Consider the following 16,126-nt stretch of genomic DNA (forward strand, 5'->3'; position numbering starts at 1 on the left):
TCTGCAAAGTGCCAGATGAATGAAAAAAAATAATGACTAACAGAAACCAGCACATTCGACTCCCACTATTGGCTAGGATAACTTATATTGGCCCTTTGCAACATATCTACAGTCAAAAAGCAGAATTAAAAAGAAAAGATGGAGAATGCAGACGCTCTGAAGGCTCTTGGCACTTATCAGAGGGTAGCATATTTTCATGTTTAAGAAGACAAGTTTCACTTCAGCTACTGCTCAGGTATCACCATCAAGCAGATCCACAAACACTCAAATCCATCCTTGAAGGCAAGAGTACCACCGCTCTATCAGGCACTTTGAACAGGAGCAAGAGCAGCCACACACATTTGAAGACTCTCCATTTCCCTGTAACCACCCTGTTTCCCCACTCCTCGACCTCTCTGCTGTCATTTCCAAGCACTCAGCCAGCAGTTGTCCTCCTGCTTCAGTTTATCCCTTGGAGCTGCAGCCTTTGGACTTGTGTTTTTCAGGATCATCACAGCTTGGCAGGTGGCTGCCAAGACATACCTTGATTCCTTTACAAGCATCAACCCATGAAGGAAAGCCTTCTCCCCACCTTTTACATGACCCATTAAGCCTTTGCTCCAAATCCCCTCTGGGAACCAAAGAGATGACCGAACCAAAAATGGTCACCAAGACCATTCCCACTATCATTTGTAGAGACCTAGAGCAGCAATACTTAAGGGCACCCCATAGCTTTTACCTCCAGTGTTAAATTGTTAAGACAAAAACTTTCCACCAGGAAAGTAAGTCTTTGGCAGGGCAACTAGAGATAGTCAGCACAGGGGTGTCAGAGGGCTCATGATACCTGGCTGTCACCAACGCCTTATACCCTCAGCCCAAACAACCAACCAAAAAAGCCAGTCCCCATATGCAGCAATCCTGGCAGGGATGCCTTCACCAATGGCTGTGGCCTGGAGACCCTATTTACCTCTTTTAGGGGTAGAGGTGGCCCTGTGGAATGGCACTCAGTCTTTCCAAGGCATGTGGGAGTCTGGGTACAATCTCTTCTCTGCAACTCATTACCTGATTTTTCTTTCAAGGCAAACTCCATTTGTTTGCCTTGAATGGAGTTGCTGAGGATATATAAGCCCCAAGGGTCTCTGGATGGTACAAATCCCCTTAGTGACAAGCTCTCTGAAAGCTCACACCTACTAATTATTTAAAAAAAAAAAACAAAATAATCTGGCCAAACCTAAGGCTAGATGGAGGCCTCTGGAGCTGCCTCCGGTGGTGCTTGAATGTTGGCCTGGTTCTATTTCCTGGGATGGTGTTTCTCCATGTCTGTGCAGGTAGAGGAGAGGGTAAACTGCTCTCCTGCCTCTCCCTCATCCTCCCCCAGCCTTTCTCAGCCCCAGGCATATGGCCTTACTGGATCACTTAATCAGGCTTTTGAGCACAGGACAAAATAGAAGGCCGCACTGTATGGGGGCTGCATGCCAGGGAGGCTCCTCAATACATGCAGCTGGGAAAAAAAGACTTGTTTTCTCTCACCTGATATTTTTGTTTATGCTGATGGAAAGCAAGATGAGCTGCTGTGTTTGGAAATAAGGAAACAAAGCTGTCTCCTGTAAGAAAACATTATATGAATGCTTAACTAGGCAAACTTGAATTTAACTAATAGGTTTTAATCAAGCCAGGTTATAAAAGATTCAAAAAGGGACTCAATTTTATTCAGGTAACAGGAATGTCCAGAGTTAATGTCAGCCATAAATTCAGAAGTGATATAATCCTTCCATTTGAGATTTAACCCAATCTCCAACTAAGTCCCTTTGAGATTTAATATGGAGAAGAATATACCTGCCCACATGGTCCTGAATGCTTTAGCTTGAGGCATTTTTAAATGGCAACTGTCAGAAAGAGCATCTCACTCAATATATCCCTGGCCTGATCTTGTATAGTGATCCCTAGCAGGCAGGAACAAGCTGATTCTACCACAGCTGGGCAGGTTGAGCTGTTTCACATAGGAAATGCTTTCACAGCAAGACAAGAGAGGAGAAGGGACCAATCTGTGTCAGCACTTAATGCTTTGCTTGCCCATGTTCACCAGGGTGATGGGCTTTGAAATTCGCACAAAGCTGGCTCTTTCTGGCTATTAGAAACTAAACTGTTTCTGACAACTTTTTTTCACAGATATATGATCCTGACTATAAACTTGGAAAAAAAGTTGGAAATACAGAGTAAGTAATTTTTTGCTCTCTCAGGTATGTAAAAGAGGAGGCTTGGTAGAACTAAACAGTCACTCATTCCTATATGCAGCTACTAAGCAAAAGCATGGCATCTTCTGCTGCCTTCTCTCTGGATTGCTAAGGGTGTTAAAATTTTTAAATTTACTTATCAAAATACCACTTTTGATGGTAGTGCTGAGTAATTCTCCTGATGCAAACCCAAACCAAACCCACAGCTAACATATTCAGATATCTTTCAATACTTTCAGAAACCAAACAGGGCCCTAAGCGCTCTGCAGCACGTTCCCATTATGGTGGGGTGGCCATGGCAAACTTCACACTCTCTTCAGATCACAATAAGTATTACTTTTGGCATCTTAAAACCAAAAGGATATGTACCTTGTTTTCATTAATTTGGGTCCTTGCTCTTCCCTAACTGCTTTGGAGCTGCAACATTCCCAGCCTCAAAGGATGCTGAGAGAGAAGGACTGCATTCAGGCTCCAAAAAGCCTACAGTTAAAGCTTTAGGTAAAACAGTAACACACCAAACAAATCTCCATTATTGGGTTTCTCCTTCCCAGGAGGGAGAAAAAACACCAGCCATCCACTTAAGAATTATTCTGCCTTTTTCATAACATTTTATCATTGCTATAGCAACCAACAGGATTATTAGGATGAGCAGATTAGGTCTGCAGACGAGGCATAAGCAGAAGGAGCAGGTAGACTACCAGACTATGACCCTCTTTGCATGAAATGGCATTGGTAATAAACAGCCAACACAAACCCAGTAAAGCAAGCATGGGATCAAAGCAGCATGCTTTCCCAAAATACCACATGAGAAAGAAGAGAGGTGTATCCTGCAGTCCCACATGTGGGGGTGCAGCAAAGGCTGGATGCTCAAGTTCTGAATCCAAGGGTAAATAGGTATCTGAGGACCCAAAAAGCAGAAAGAGCAGCACTGCAGGTGCCCATCAACTACCCTGAATCTCCTCTCCAGCAGAGTACTCTCAAGATGTGACCCTTGGCAGCTGCCTGGCGCAGTGCTGGTGATGTGCTTGATATCCTCAGCAAGCAGCAGTTGTTCATCACTTATTTTTATTTATTCACTTATGGCTGGATCTTTGGCTCTCAGCATCTGTGGTGAGACACATATTTATCCCAGCAAATCTCACAACCCTGTGGCATCCTTGATTCCCTATATTTCAGCAATAACACTCCCAACACAAATCCTTCCTTTTCCACCTCCTGAAGCATCTGAGCTCAGCACACAGCCACCACTCTATTTCCTTTAGTTAGGATGACTGCCTTCAATTTGGCTGTGTTGAAACACCTTCGGTTCTGCTAGTTGAAGATACCCTCCTGACAGCAAATGCTCTCCATTTCTACATCCCTATCGTGCTGTGTACATGTGGGAGCATGAATTTGGAGCTGGAAAAAAATTGAGGCTTCAGACCCACACGTTCACCTGGGCATCTCCTTCTTCTGTGTGATGAGATCATCACAACCAGCAAACATTTAAGAGAAGAAATCAGAGTTATAAAAAAATATTCCCTACAAGCACACCAGTATAATTACAGTTTCAAGTCCCCTTGTTTCCCCTGATATTTAACCACAGCTACCAGGCCAGCTCTGGTACCCAAAATTACATTCAAATTTAGGTTTCTGGCAATGCCAGTGCTCAGTTCAAGGTTTCCTGATGCTGGATTTCCTCAAGTGAAGGATTTACAGATTGTGATCATGAGGAGAGAGAAACGATGCTTTAACAGAAGGCAAGTATTAGCTGGGTAACATGCATATCATCCTGTCCCTTTCACAGCACAGGGGATCCTCATGATCCAGTTACCAAAGATCTGTCCTTTCTTACTGGGTTTGAAAGGCTACGAGAAGCACAGCCTGTGCATCCTCAGGATGCATAGGATCTCAGGGGAAGATCTAGAGAGTTGCACTTTTGACTTGCAAACTGAGAAAATCTGACAGGGAAACCAATCACAGCAAAGAAAACAAAAATCCCACATTTTGACCATTACTGTAACCACACAGAGAAGATTCAGATAACTACAGTTAGCTGCTTTGTGTGCCTGTGAAAGTAGGCATAGTTTTAATGACAGCATGCAACCAAATGGTACCTTTTTCTTCTCTTTCTAACACAGAAACTGATGTCCTTCATGCAGGACAACACTGAACATAGAAATAATTTTTGGGAGAATTTGCTATTATGACTGTAAGGGAAAACTGCACCTTGTTAAACAAAAGTGTGATTTATCCACTCACTGAAAGCAAATGATAAAAATGATGATGACAAGCACATGTTGCCAGACCCTGGACTACATCATTCAGGAAAAAAATGCAATTAATCTTTTGTGGGCAGCTGGCTGACAAAGCCACACAAAGGCATTTAGGTTAACTTGAATCATCTGCATGGTCTACTGAACAAGGTGGGAAATGGATCCAACTGCTCCTCCAGACCTTCTGAAAAATGATGTCATTTAGTCTGGCTCTACCAGGCTGAAATGGCTTGAGCAGTGCTCCTTTAGCTGGCATCATCTGTCCACATAGGTAATAACATCCTCGTGTATCCTCTTCTTTGAATTTGGGTCTTTGCAATTGTATGCCAAAATTAGCTCTATCCTGCTACATGCATTTTAGCAAGGTGGAAACTCACTGAGGATGAGGAGATTTGCCCTATTTCCCAGCGGATGTGCTAGATGTACAGTTTTGCTGAGAAAGGGGACCAAACCAGCTAACATATTAGTGAACTAATGGACTAGTGAATCGGCTGAATGCTTTAAAAATGTCCATACAAAAATCAGTATTTTCCAAATGAAATGTTTTCGCTTTTTGTTCCAAAAGGGCACTATCTGTAGGAAAGCTGACTTTGACTTTTTCATATGATGTCATCTTTTCACTAGAGTAGAAATAAAAATAAATCACTTAGAAAAAAGCACATCTGAGTTGCAACAAAATATTTTATTGCCTCTGACCCAGCAGTCTGAAAATGTAGGTGTCGGTGTGATTTTTTTTTGCCTTTTTTTTTTTTTTTTTTGCTTTCAGAAGAAACAACCAATACCAAAAGCATGTACTGCTGTGTTTTCGGTCAACCTTCATCTATGTATCTTCTCCCCATTTTGCCAAGCATGCAGCTCTCTTCTCACAGGAATAGCGCACAGTGCTATACTCCTGCCTGCTCTTCTTCCCGAATCACCCAACTTATCTTGCTGTTCACAGCCATCATAAATCAAGTCCCTCAGCTTCTCACGCTTCATATACTTGAATTCAGACCACCCTGCAGAGACAAGCTACAGCCAGAGAGAACATGGACCTTTCCCTAAAGGTACTGTGATGTCTATCAAGGAATACAGTTTAGCCCAGACATCAATGGTATGGTTAGCAACGAATTCTCTCTTAAGTGTCCATTAAAAAAAATCCACAACACATGCTGCCTTACTCTAACAAATAACCCATCTGAACTCAAATGTTACTGGAGTAGCCTCTCTGCCCTGATTTCAGTTTGCATATTCTGTCTGGTTCTGTGCATCACTTAGCATTAGCTTACTTATTCACTTTACTCCCAGGGAAAGAAAATACATCCAAAGTAGGTTTGTAGGAGTCTAAGCTCTAATGTTCTTTGTGATTTTCCTTACAGTGTCCTTTTCTGTGTTACACGCAGAGTTTTCAAGCATTTAAAAAATTCTGGTCTTCCATGTTCACTTGCAATTTATTTCAACAATCAATTCAATTATGAAAAGTGAAATCACACATATTTGCTGGAGGACAACAGGTATTTTCAGATCTTTTCCTACTTCCCTCCAACAAATGCTCTGACGCTTAGATTTATTGAGCTGTGTTCCTATAATAGCCAACAGGATTCAGTTAATAAACTTCAATAAACCTCCCTATTAAATTTCTTTCAAATAGGTTTGTTGTCACTTGCAGCATCTAATCTATTCATTGAGAAGCTATTAATACTGACTTCAGTGAAATGGAGTTTCAGCAAATGAGGTTGTTAAGCTCTGGGCTATCTTCTGCCAAATGAAACACTCCATGTTTTTATGTAGAGACAGGGGAGGGAAAGAATTTCTTTGCCCCTTTTTTCCTTCCTTTTTTCTGCAATGATTTCAGATGACAAACCTCTCTGGATTACAATCTAAAAACTATGTTCAAAACACACAGCTAGTCTACACCAATTTATAAATATTTGCCTACTCACTGATTCCCTCTCAACTGCCTGGAGCAGAAACATTGGCCCAGGATGTGATATTTCTTTTTACCAACACTACCCCCTTCCAAGGGTTTATACCTCACAGTACCTTGACTATACAAACATGCATGATCCCTAATTTTTTCTGCTTATGTTTATTTCTCATTAGATCTTTTATCCAAGATGTGGAGAGCTCTGCCTCTGGTAGAAATCAGACCATACTTAATAGGAATCTATACAAGCAGCCATGCCTTCTTTCTTCCTCCTTCACAGTCATCATATTACAATTGCTCTGCAGCAATATTCTGCTGGATCTAATACTCCCCAAAGCCTGCTCTGATTTCAGAAATTGCCTTGCCCTTACTTTTCTTCTTTAAATCTGATCCACCTAATGACTGAACTTCCAATTATATGGCTGTCAATCCTAAAATCAAAGCCAGTTCATAATATCTCCCAAAGGAAGAATGTCACGTCACTCACTGAAATCACTGCAACAAATCTCAGCTAACTCAGTTCTAGTCTGCAGAGAGGCAAAATAAACTAGAAGACAATCGACAATGGGATTCATTTTGCATGTAGGCAAAAATAGGAACTAAATTCCCTAAGTTTTGATCCTCAATGCAGAAAATTGTAATTTTCCTGGCATCAAATGTATGGCTGATTTAAGAAAAAAAAAGTAAGGAAAAAGAAAAAAGAAAAAGGCTGCTGAATTTCCCTTACAAACAGAAAATACTCTGCTGTCATCCCCCTGAAATTTCTCTCTACTTCACATGTGATTATCAGGATGGCCCATTTTGAGGCCAGATGCTGATATTTAGCCAAACCAGAAGCTGCTTAAGATGGTTGCAAATATTTATGGATTGCAAACAGCGATCCCTCACAGCTGATCATGTGCAATTGCATGTGGACTATTCCCTCCAAATATGCCCTCCATCTGGACAAGTGACCCCAGGAAGGGGTATCCATAGGGTTAGGGGAGAATATGTGTAGTCTGTAGGGTTACAAGAGGGAACAGAAGAAGCAGAAGGGCATGGTGGATGAATTCAAATAGCTTCATCACGAAAATGCCAGTGGTGGTGAGATGGGGAGTGGAAGGAACAACCTCCTGCATTTGGTAAAGTGGAAATTTCAAAGTTCTGATATAAATTGTCCACACTACTTCTTCTGCAGGCTCTCCCTAATGTTGTGAGCACTGCTACAACCATCTGTGGCGCTGGGACAGCAAGCACTCTTGAACACCGATCTCCCTGGTAAAGAGCAGAAGCCACAGCATTCAAGAAACTGTGACTGAATGAGATGCTAGAAAATAGCCTGCATGCTAGCTCTGGATGATGCCACACAGATGCTGCCAGGGACTCCTACCCTGCTTCTCGACCACTGATTTCCACTAAACATATAGGAGGCACTTACCTCTAAAAACTATTATCACCCTCTCAAGAGGCAGCCTGGACTGAAATGGAATAGAAACCAAACTAAATCTACTCTAGAGGCCTGAGGAAATTGGTGTTGCGCTTGCTGTTTGTGGCTAAACCGGAGGCCTGCAGGTTCCAGGACTGAATCCCTTGAAACAAAAAAAAATTTCTCAGGACTGAATGCTTTGCTTGCCACTGGGAAAGGAGATGCTTGAAGCAGAGATTGCTACATCTCTCAGGTTCATGCAACACCTTGCCCCTAGTGACTTTGCAATGGTAGCAAGGACAGTGTTAAGCATCAACACCTCTCAGCAGTCTTCAAAAGTATAGGTTCTGGGGGAAAGTGCTGTGTCTTAGATTTAGATCATAGATTTAAAGCAATGATGATGAAGAAACAAGATTTGCATATTGGCATATGATGGTCTCTGGATGTCCACAGGCTGCTGCCCCTACAGGAGCCATGGGCTCAACTTTGAGAAGTCCTCTGCATTTATTGTCCAAAACCCACTTTTTCTGAAAATAGACCACAAAGGATTTAAAGCATCTCCAGGAGGAACTCAGATTTAAACAGACACACCGCTTGCTCCACACCACATATGCAGTCACACAGTGATGGTACCCACAAGAGCAAAGCGTCTGAAGGATACAGCCAACTGCAGGCACCTTGGACTATGTTGCACTAACCCCGCACAGTACCAAACCCAGTACCACAGCAGGAACAAGAATATAAGAAAAAAAAGTGATCTGACAAACTTGAAAACATGTTTAAAAATTTCAGTGGTCATCACTAACTCCATCTCCCAACTTGCACATTTAAACAGCCAAAACTTGCAAAGCTAAAATGGAAAAATCCTGACACCCTAAAACCGTCTCTGAAAGACATGACACAAAAACTGACCGACATCACAAGAGAAACTGGGGCACTGTTTGCTGGAACTATAAAACCAAAACAAATGGAAGGAAAACAGAGAAAATATTTAATATTCAATATCTTTAAACCACAAGAGCCATAGGTGTTACTCAAAGCTGGTAAGAAGTGTTTAGACAGATTGTGATAGATCAGTTGATGGCGCCCTTTGAATATCTTATCTAGATGAGTAGAGGCGTTTCCACCTCTCCCAGATCTTGGCTGCTTGTTTATTTGTTTTATATGCAACATAAATTCAGCAGAAATCTGACTGGTCGTATCAATCCATCAATGACTGAACAAGCACCTTGATAAAGACTGACACATGACAATGGTAGCACTTCCATGGTCCAAATTTCCACCTGCTTTCTGCTTTACCTAGTTATTGGCAGCAAAGGGTCAGCATCACAAATGGGCTATAATGAGCAGCAATCACTCTTTGAAGTGTACCAGGGATGGGGTTTGAGATTCCCAGGGGAATCTTGACTTGATTTTACTTTTTCCATTTTGTTCTTTCCTTTTCTTCCTCTTTTCACCTCCTCTGCTTGTCTGTCCTTTTAGTCACACCAAACTGTACCCCATTTTCACTGATGTATTGCCAAGTTAAGTCCAGATCATGACACCCACCACCCCTGCAGAGAGCTAAACCAAAGCATCTTCATCTTGCAATATCGAGATTCAGCCCCTGTCTCTGAGCCCTAAGGGAAGATTTGGGGAGAGTGACCCAAACCTGACTCACTGCACTGCTCCAGCACTAACCCGCAGCTCCCATCTTCTGGAGTGGCAGTCTTCTACCAAAGGAGGAATTTCACCTTCTACCGTGTTTTCTAAATAACTGCTTCCTGAAAATGTAAGATAATATGGCCACCTGAAGATAATTTAAAACTTCACCCACCCTTCCTGCAACACACACAGTTGTTCCTGCTGAGTTAACAGCACAGATACAATTTCAGCCTGGAAATCACAGCTTAATTATATTTTTGAGTGGGTGGGAGGAATTTGAGGGAAGATTTCATTTAGGAAACAATCAGGTCTCGGTTGGGTTAGAAATCAGGATATTAATGTTCTTCATTTTAATTTTCCTCTCTGACTCAGATTCCCACTGTTTGAATTTGAGCTCAATTTGTTCCGTTCATTATGAAGAAATCCACATGAATTTGACATTAAACTGATTATCTCTGAAAACAGTAGCAATAATTTCCCTTTTTCCTGTGTACGTTTCAGATTAAATCTTTGTGGTTGATATAAAAACGCAAGGGAGAAGTAATAAAGCAAAGGGAAATCAAGTATTTATTCTGGAATGCTACTTAGAAGCTGAGGCGTGCAATGACACTTGTGCATTTGGGAAGGAAAAAGCAAGTGGCAGGGGCAAACTATATCCCCATTTCCATTTCCCATTTCAGCTCATTTGCATGGGAACAAACAGGGAATGAATATGGCTTTCCTAGCCAGGAATAATATCTGTTGTGCCAATACTGGGGATCTTAGAGCTCTGTGATAACTTTATGATGGGGTTTCCTGGCAAAGGCATGCCCCCTCATGAACAGACCCTCAGGGCCACAAGGATGAATTCATATTTAAGACTCACTGTCCTGTACTAAGAACTGCCAGAGGTCCTAGGCTCCAATCCTGCATCAGCTGTTGGGATCATGATGACCCGTGATAGGCCTTAATAGCCCCGATGAACCCCTGGGGACCTACAACCCCTGCCTGGTCCTGAGCACCCAGTCCTTGCCTTGTGTCTGTCTCCTGGGTGGAGCTTGGACCTGGATTATAACCCATTTTCCAGCCCTGTCTCTGCCAACATCTCCTGCTGCTCTGGGCTGGACCCTAGACATGGTTCATCTCTTTATCTTGTCTGTGGCTGTGGATGGACCCTGCAACCAGCATCCAGCTCTGTTTGCTGGCTTAAGCTACTGTGGGACCACGTCCCATTAGTGAGGGCATGGCTTGTGCTTGATTTCCCCTCAGCTCCCAACTCTTCTCCCTCATTAAACAGAGGGAGTAAGCTGCTCTTACAGCTCCCTGATGTTTCGCGTCCTTCAGACAAGAAGGTCCCTCCAGGAGGCCTCTGTGGTTGAGCATGGTGGGGATGATCTGCAGTACTTTGGGTGTGATGGGACGTAGAGCATATATGTGCATAGCCAAGACAAGAGGCACACATACTCCTGTTTGTATAGCAAGACTGCTAATGGAATAAACTATTAAACTTGCTGTCCAATTTGCAAGCCATGACTCTGAGCATTACAGTGGGAGTACAGCACTTGAGGCACAAAGCAACAGAATTCTGGAGTAGTTTCTATTTTCAAAGAAATCTGGTGGCTTTAGTCCTAGTCCCTTTATCTCCTCAAAGAGGAAAAAAAAAACCCTAAAACCCCAAACATTAAGACACAGTAAGCTTCACCACAAATTAAGATAATGTTCCCTTATCTGTTAACTTGAATGGCTATACATAGCTCTATCAGTGCATTTTCCTGTAACAAAGCACTGCCTCATACTAGTGACAAACTTTCTTTGTTTCTGCTGCTCCCAAGCCCCAACAAAACCAGGAACACTCCTTTCTTTAACAGATAACTTCCATTTTTTTCTCTGGAAAAAAATATCACACCCTGCCCCAACTTGAAAACCTGAAGACTAACAAAGTACCATATAGCTCATGATGATTTCTTTTTTCTCTCCCAGTTGTCTCACATGGAAAGACAGTAATTACTGTATTATCTCTCACTTAAAAATAGGCTGAAGTCACATTGCTGTTTCTGCTATTACTGCTTGCTTACAAGGCTGTCTCAGCTGAGCGCTTTTGACAATCATGGTCTGAAGGTGCCAACAAACCCGTCCCTCATGTTCCTGAGGTGGCCACTTGGACATACTCAAAGCTCAGGCCTGTGCTGCACCATCAGAACCAGCAGTGCTCATGCTTACAGTGGTCCCTTGCAATCAACTCTTGCCATTATCATCATGCTGAGAGACACCCTGTTTTCCCTTGCTGCCTCCATCCACAGGTACAGCACAGGTCCATGATTAAATTACCAAAGCACAGCAGAACTAGAATAACAGTAATGCTGCTAACTGCTTTTAATCTCTAGCTCTTTTCCAAAACTGTCCTTAGCTTAAGTACCAAGACTGCTGCTACAACTAAGCAGTCATCTTTTCCACATTTCCCTCATGAGCCTAACACAAAGGAAAATTGTCTATTGCTTTCTCTTTGTATCTTCTACTTTTCAGCCTTCAAAATAGTGTTTTAGCAAACAGTCCATCCTACATCCATCCCTTGTGGTCCAGTTCTTCAGCACTGCATCTGAGCGACTTTATCAAGACCACTTTACACCAAACACCCTATAGGCAAAGGGAGACTTCTTTTTTCTATTCACGAGGTAATCAGCTTGGTTCAGCTTCTACACCCTTGCAAATTTTCAGCTCTGGGAAAAGATGCAGAGAACAGGGTGGACGTGAAATAGACGGCAGAAACACCCAGCCAGACCCACAGTGGGAAAAAATTGGGCAGGGCTGTGGAGTAGGAGTGCAAGGAATTACCTGTGATTGTGAAAAAGGTCCACCAAGGTGCTTGGTGACAGTCAGCACTAAGGGGAAATCCTGCCTGACCAATTTGGTGGCCTTCTATGATGGGGCTACGGAACTGACGGACAGGGGTAGAGCACTTGACATCATCTACTTGGACTTGTGCAAAGCATTCGACACTGTCCCACATGACATCCTTGTCTCTAAATTGAAGAGACATCAATTTGATGGATGGACCACTCGATGGATAAAGAACTGGCTGGGTGGCCACACACAAACAGTTGTGGTCAATGGCTCAATGTCCAGCTGGAGACCAGTAATGAGTGGTGTCCCTCAGGGATCAGTGTTGGGACTGGTCTTGTTCAACATCTTTGTGGGTGACATGGACAGTGGGATTGAGTGTGCCCTCAGCAAGTTTGCTGATGACATCAAGCTGTGTGGTTCGGTTGATACACTGGAGGGAAGGAATGCCATCCAGAGGGACCTTGACACGCTTGTGAGGTGGGCTGATGCCAACATCATGAAGTTTAACCATGACAAGTGCAAGGTCCTACACCTGGGTTGGGGCAATCTGAGGCACAGCTATAGGTTGGGCAGAGAAGAGATTCAGAACAGCCCTATGAAGAAGGACTTGGGGGTGCTGGTCAATGAGAAAATGAACATGAGCAGGCAGTGTGTGCCTGCAGCCCAGAAAGCCAACCATATCCTGGGCTGCATCAAAAGGAGCGTGACCAGCAGGTCGAAGGAGGTGATCCTGCCCCTCTACTCTGCTCTCGTGAGACCTCACCTGGAGTATTGTGTGCAGTTCTGGTGTTCTCAACATAAAAATGACATGGAACTGTTGGAACAAGTCCAGTGAAGGGCCACAAGGATGATCAGGGGACTGGAGCACCTCCCGTAGGAAGACAGGCTGAGAAAGCATAGCAGCCTTCCAGTATCTGAAGGGGGCCTACAAGCGTGTTGGAGTCGGACTCTTCACTAGGGACTGTAGTGATAGGACAAGGGGTAATGGGTTAAAACTTAAACAGGGGAAGTTTAGATTGGATATAAGGAAGAAATTTTTTCTTGTAAGGGTGGTGAGGCACTGGAATGGGTTGCCCAAGGAACCTGTGAATGCTTGTCGTGGTTTAAACCCAGTCCGGTAACTCGTTCACTCACTCTCCCCCTTCTTTCCCTTCCCCTACTCCCGGAGGGACGGAGAGGAGAATTGAAAAGAATGCAACTCCCACGGGCTGAGATAAGAACAGTTTAGTAACTAAGGTATAACACAGATCACTACTGCTACCATCAGTAATAACAATGATAAAGGAAATAACAAGGGAAGAGAGTACAACATCTCACCACCAGCTGACCGATAACTCACCCCCCAAGCCCGACCAAGCTCTGACCCATACCTCCTCCAACCCTGCAGTCTCCCAGCCCTCCCAGCTAACTCCCAGTTACATTCTGGGCATGACGTGCTGTGGTATGGAATACCTCTTTGGTCAGTTTGGGTCAGGTGTCCTGTCTCTGCTTCCTCCTGGCTTCCCCTCCTCCCTGGCAGAGCATGAGGCTCACAAAGTCCTTGGCCAAACCAAAACATCGCTATCAGCTCTGTTCCCAGGCTGAAAGTCAAAACACAGCACTGCACCAGCTACCAAGAAGGAGAAACATGACTGCTACTGCTGAACCCAGGACAATGCTCCATCCCTGGCAGTGTTCATGGCCAGATCAGACAGAGCCTTGGGTGACATGGTTTAGTGTGAGGTGTCCCCGCCCATGGCAGGGGGGTTGGAACTAGATGATCTTAAGGTCCTTTCTAACCCTCACTTTTCTATGATTCTATTCTATGATCATGGGGTGGACTGACATGCTGTTCATTTGACAGTAGGAGAGGAAAACCACAGCTGTTTTCTGTTCCCTTCCTCCTGATTTCAGTGGTATAATAACCCCAAATCCACATCATTAGCAAGCTATAATGAGCAGCAAGGGGAAACAGAGCCTGAAACAAACATTTTGGACTAAGCTGTAATTAGATGTTAGCTTAAGGAAATATCTGAAATGGTCCTGTAAGTCTTTGGAATCAAGTGTGAGTACAGTTTTCATTACCGAACACATTACATCAAGCAAGTTTGGGGTCATGCCCAAAATTCCAGGTATAATAAATGAGAATAACAAAAATAACATTATGGCCAGTTACTTTGGGGGTGGGGGGAAGGGATGGGGAGTAGGTAACAGAGGATCTGGTGCTGAAAAAAAGCCATAAGCAGTGTGGTATCTGCTGAATTGGAAAAATTCATATTACACGTATAAAGGAGGGATGCACTAACACAGGTAACATATTCCCGACCGACACTCAGGAGCTTCATAGAAGAAGAAGAGCGGATGGGATGCTGGTTATCATATAGTAATAAGGATAGGTAGAACAGTCTTGCCTGGGACCTTATCAAGCAGCAGGGGACCAAGAACACTGTAAATGCTATCAGGGAAAAAAAGGCTTGAATTGGAAAGAACCTCACTTGGAGCATGTCTCATTGCTTTCTGCTTTCATGACAGAAAAAAAACCAACACCTCAGCACTGGCCCAAGTCATGGTTGGGCCAGGACCTGAAGGATGAGATAATTCCATGGAGGAAGGATCATTTTCTCCCTGTTTTAGAAAGGGGGTTAATATCTAAAGGCTCTTGGAAAAATACAAGTGCAAAAAGAATGTTTTATGTGGGGTAATACAGATACTTTCATGTGAAAGGTGCCTAGGCTGGGAGGTCTGCAGAGGGACTTTTGAACAGGTATGTGAGCCTGTTGTGTCATCCTTGGACAGGAAAGCTACTAACCATACAATTCAAGGCTCATGCTAGACTCCTTTGAGTTTTTACTGCACACTTGTAAATAAAATATTAATGAAACAGATACTTTAAAGCTTGATATGTATTAAAAATTAAGAGAAAGACAGGAACTGTGAAAACTGCAATGCCCCATTGGTCTGTTCAGGCTTCATCTCTCTCTGGAGAGATTGAAGAAACAAAGTGTGCTCTATGTAAAGCCCTAAGACAATGAACTTTTCAAATGAAATAAACAGGATAAGGTGTGAAATATCTGGGACCCCATGCAGTTGGGATTACTGTAGGTGTCAGGTGTATTTTCCTACCAGAACTGACCACTTGTTGCTTTGGAGATACTAACTCCCAATGTTTTAACCTCCATTTTGTAAGAAATGAAAAAAAATGACAAATCTTGTGCCTGCCTGTGTGAAAAAGAGGGAGGATGCCCCTGTATAAGAGTACAACTTATTCAAGTAAGTTAAGTGTTCCACCTACAAAGGCTTTCCTTCCAAGACAGTCAACAGGCTGCTTCTGTAGTCAGTGGAGAGATTAAGACCCTTTGGGTGATTCATCTCATCCAACGGTACAAAAGGAAAATAGCTAGATGAAATCCACTTTGAAATTGCTTCCCCCAGCAGCTCTTTTCCCAACGGATCTTTAAATAACAGACACATCTAGTAACAGGCTCTCACCACATTGAAATGAAGATTGCCCACTTGAAACCTCTTCACAGCTTTCCCAATTTATGGTCACACTTGCTTCTGCACATGGAAAAAAACCCTTAAACTGAAATAGGAGAGATGCCTCTCTCTTGCTGATGAGTCCAGAAGATCCTGTTTTGACCCCCTTTGTAGCCTCAGCTGCATTGGAGAGCAAGTCAACTTCTGAGCTAACTAAAGGAGTGAATGTTTCATGCATGACACATTTTGGTTTGCCACCAAAATGGAGTTTATAGATGGCCAAGAGAAACAAGGGTTCTTGCTGTAACCTTTGTGCAACAACCGATCCCCCTCTAAATTAGCCCTGGCTGTAGCTGTCCAGTCTCTGATGCAAAGACAGAGAGAAATACAAAGGCAATGCATGTGGATAAATCAGCCTTTTTGCAGT

General features: G+C 43.2%; 1 protein-coding gene across 20 annotated transcripts in view; it reads right to left on the reverse strand.

Moving 5' to 3' along the window:
- The window catches only part of ADGRL3 (adhesion G protein-coupled receptor L3), a 516,853-nt gene that overhangs the window by 16,050 nt on the left and 484,677 nt on the right, over positions 1-16,126 (reverse strand). For 2 of the 20 annotated variants that reach the window (XR_009963392.1, XR_009963393.1), the window contains exon 25: positions 1,510-1,583. The exons of the other annotated variants lie outside the window; for them this stretch is intronic. The gene's annotated coding sequence lies outside the window, so the exon portion shown is untranslated. The remainder of the gene's footprint in view (positions 1-1,509; positions 1,584-16,126) is intronic. 20 annotated transcript variants of the gene reach the window in all.

The sequence above is a fragment of the Pezoporus occidentalis genome, unplaced genomic scaffold, assembly GCF_034315485.1.
Source record: "Pezoporus occidentalis ecotype Australia unplaced genomic scaffold, CSIRO_AGI_Poc_V1 ctg154, whole genome shotgun sequence".
NCBI lineage: Eukaryota > Metazoa > Chordata > Aves > Psittaciformes > Psittacidae > Pezoporus > Pezoporus occidentalis.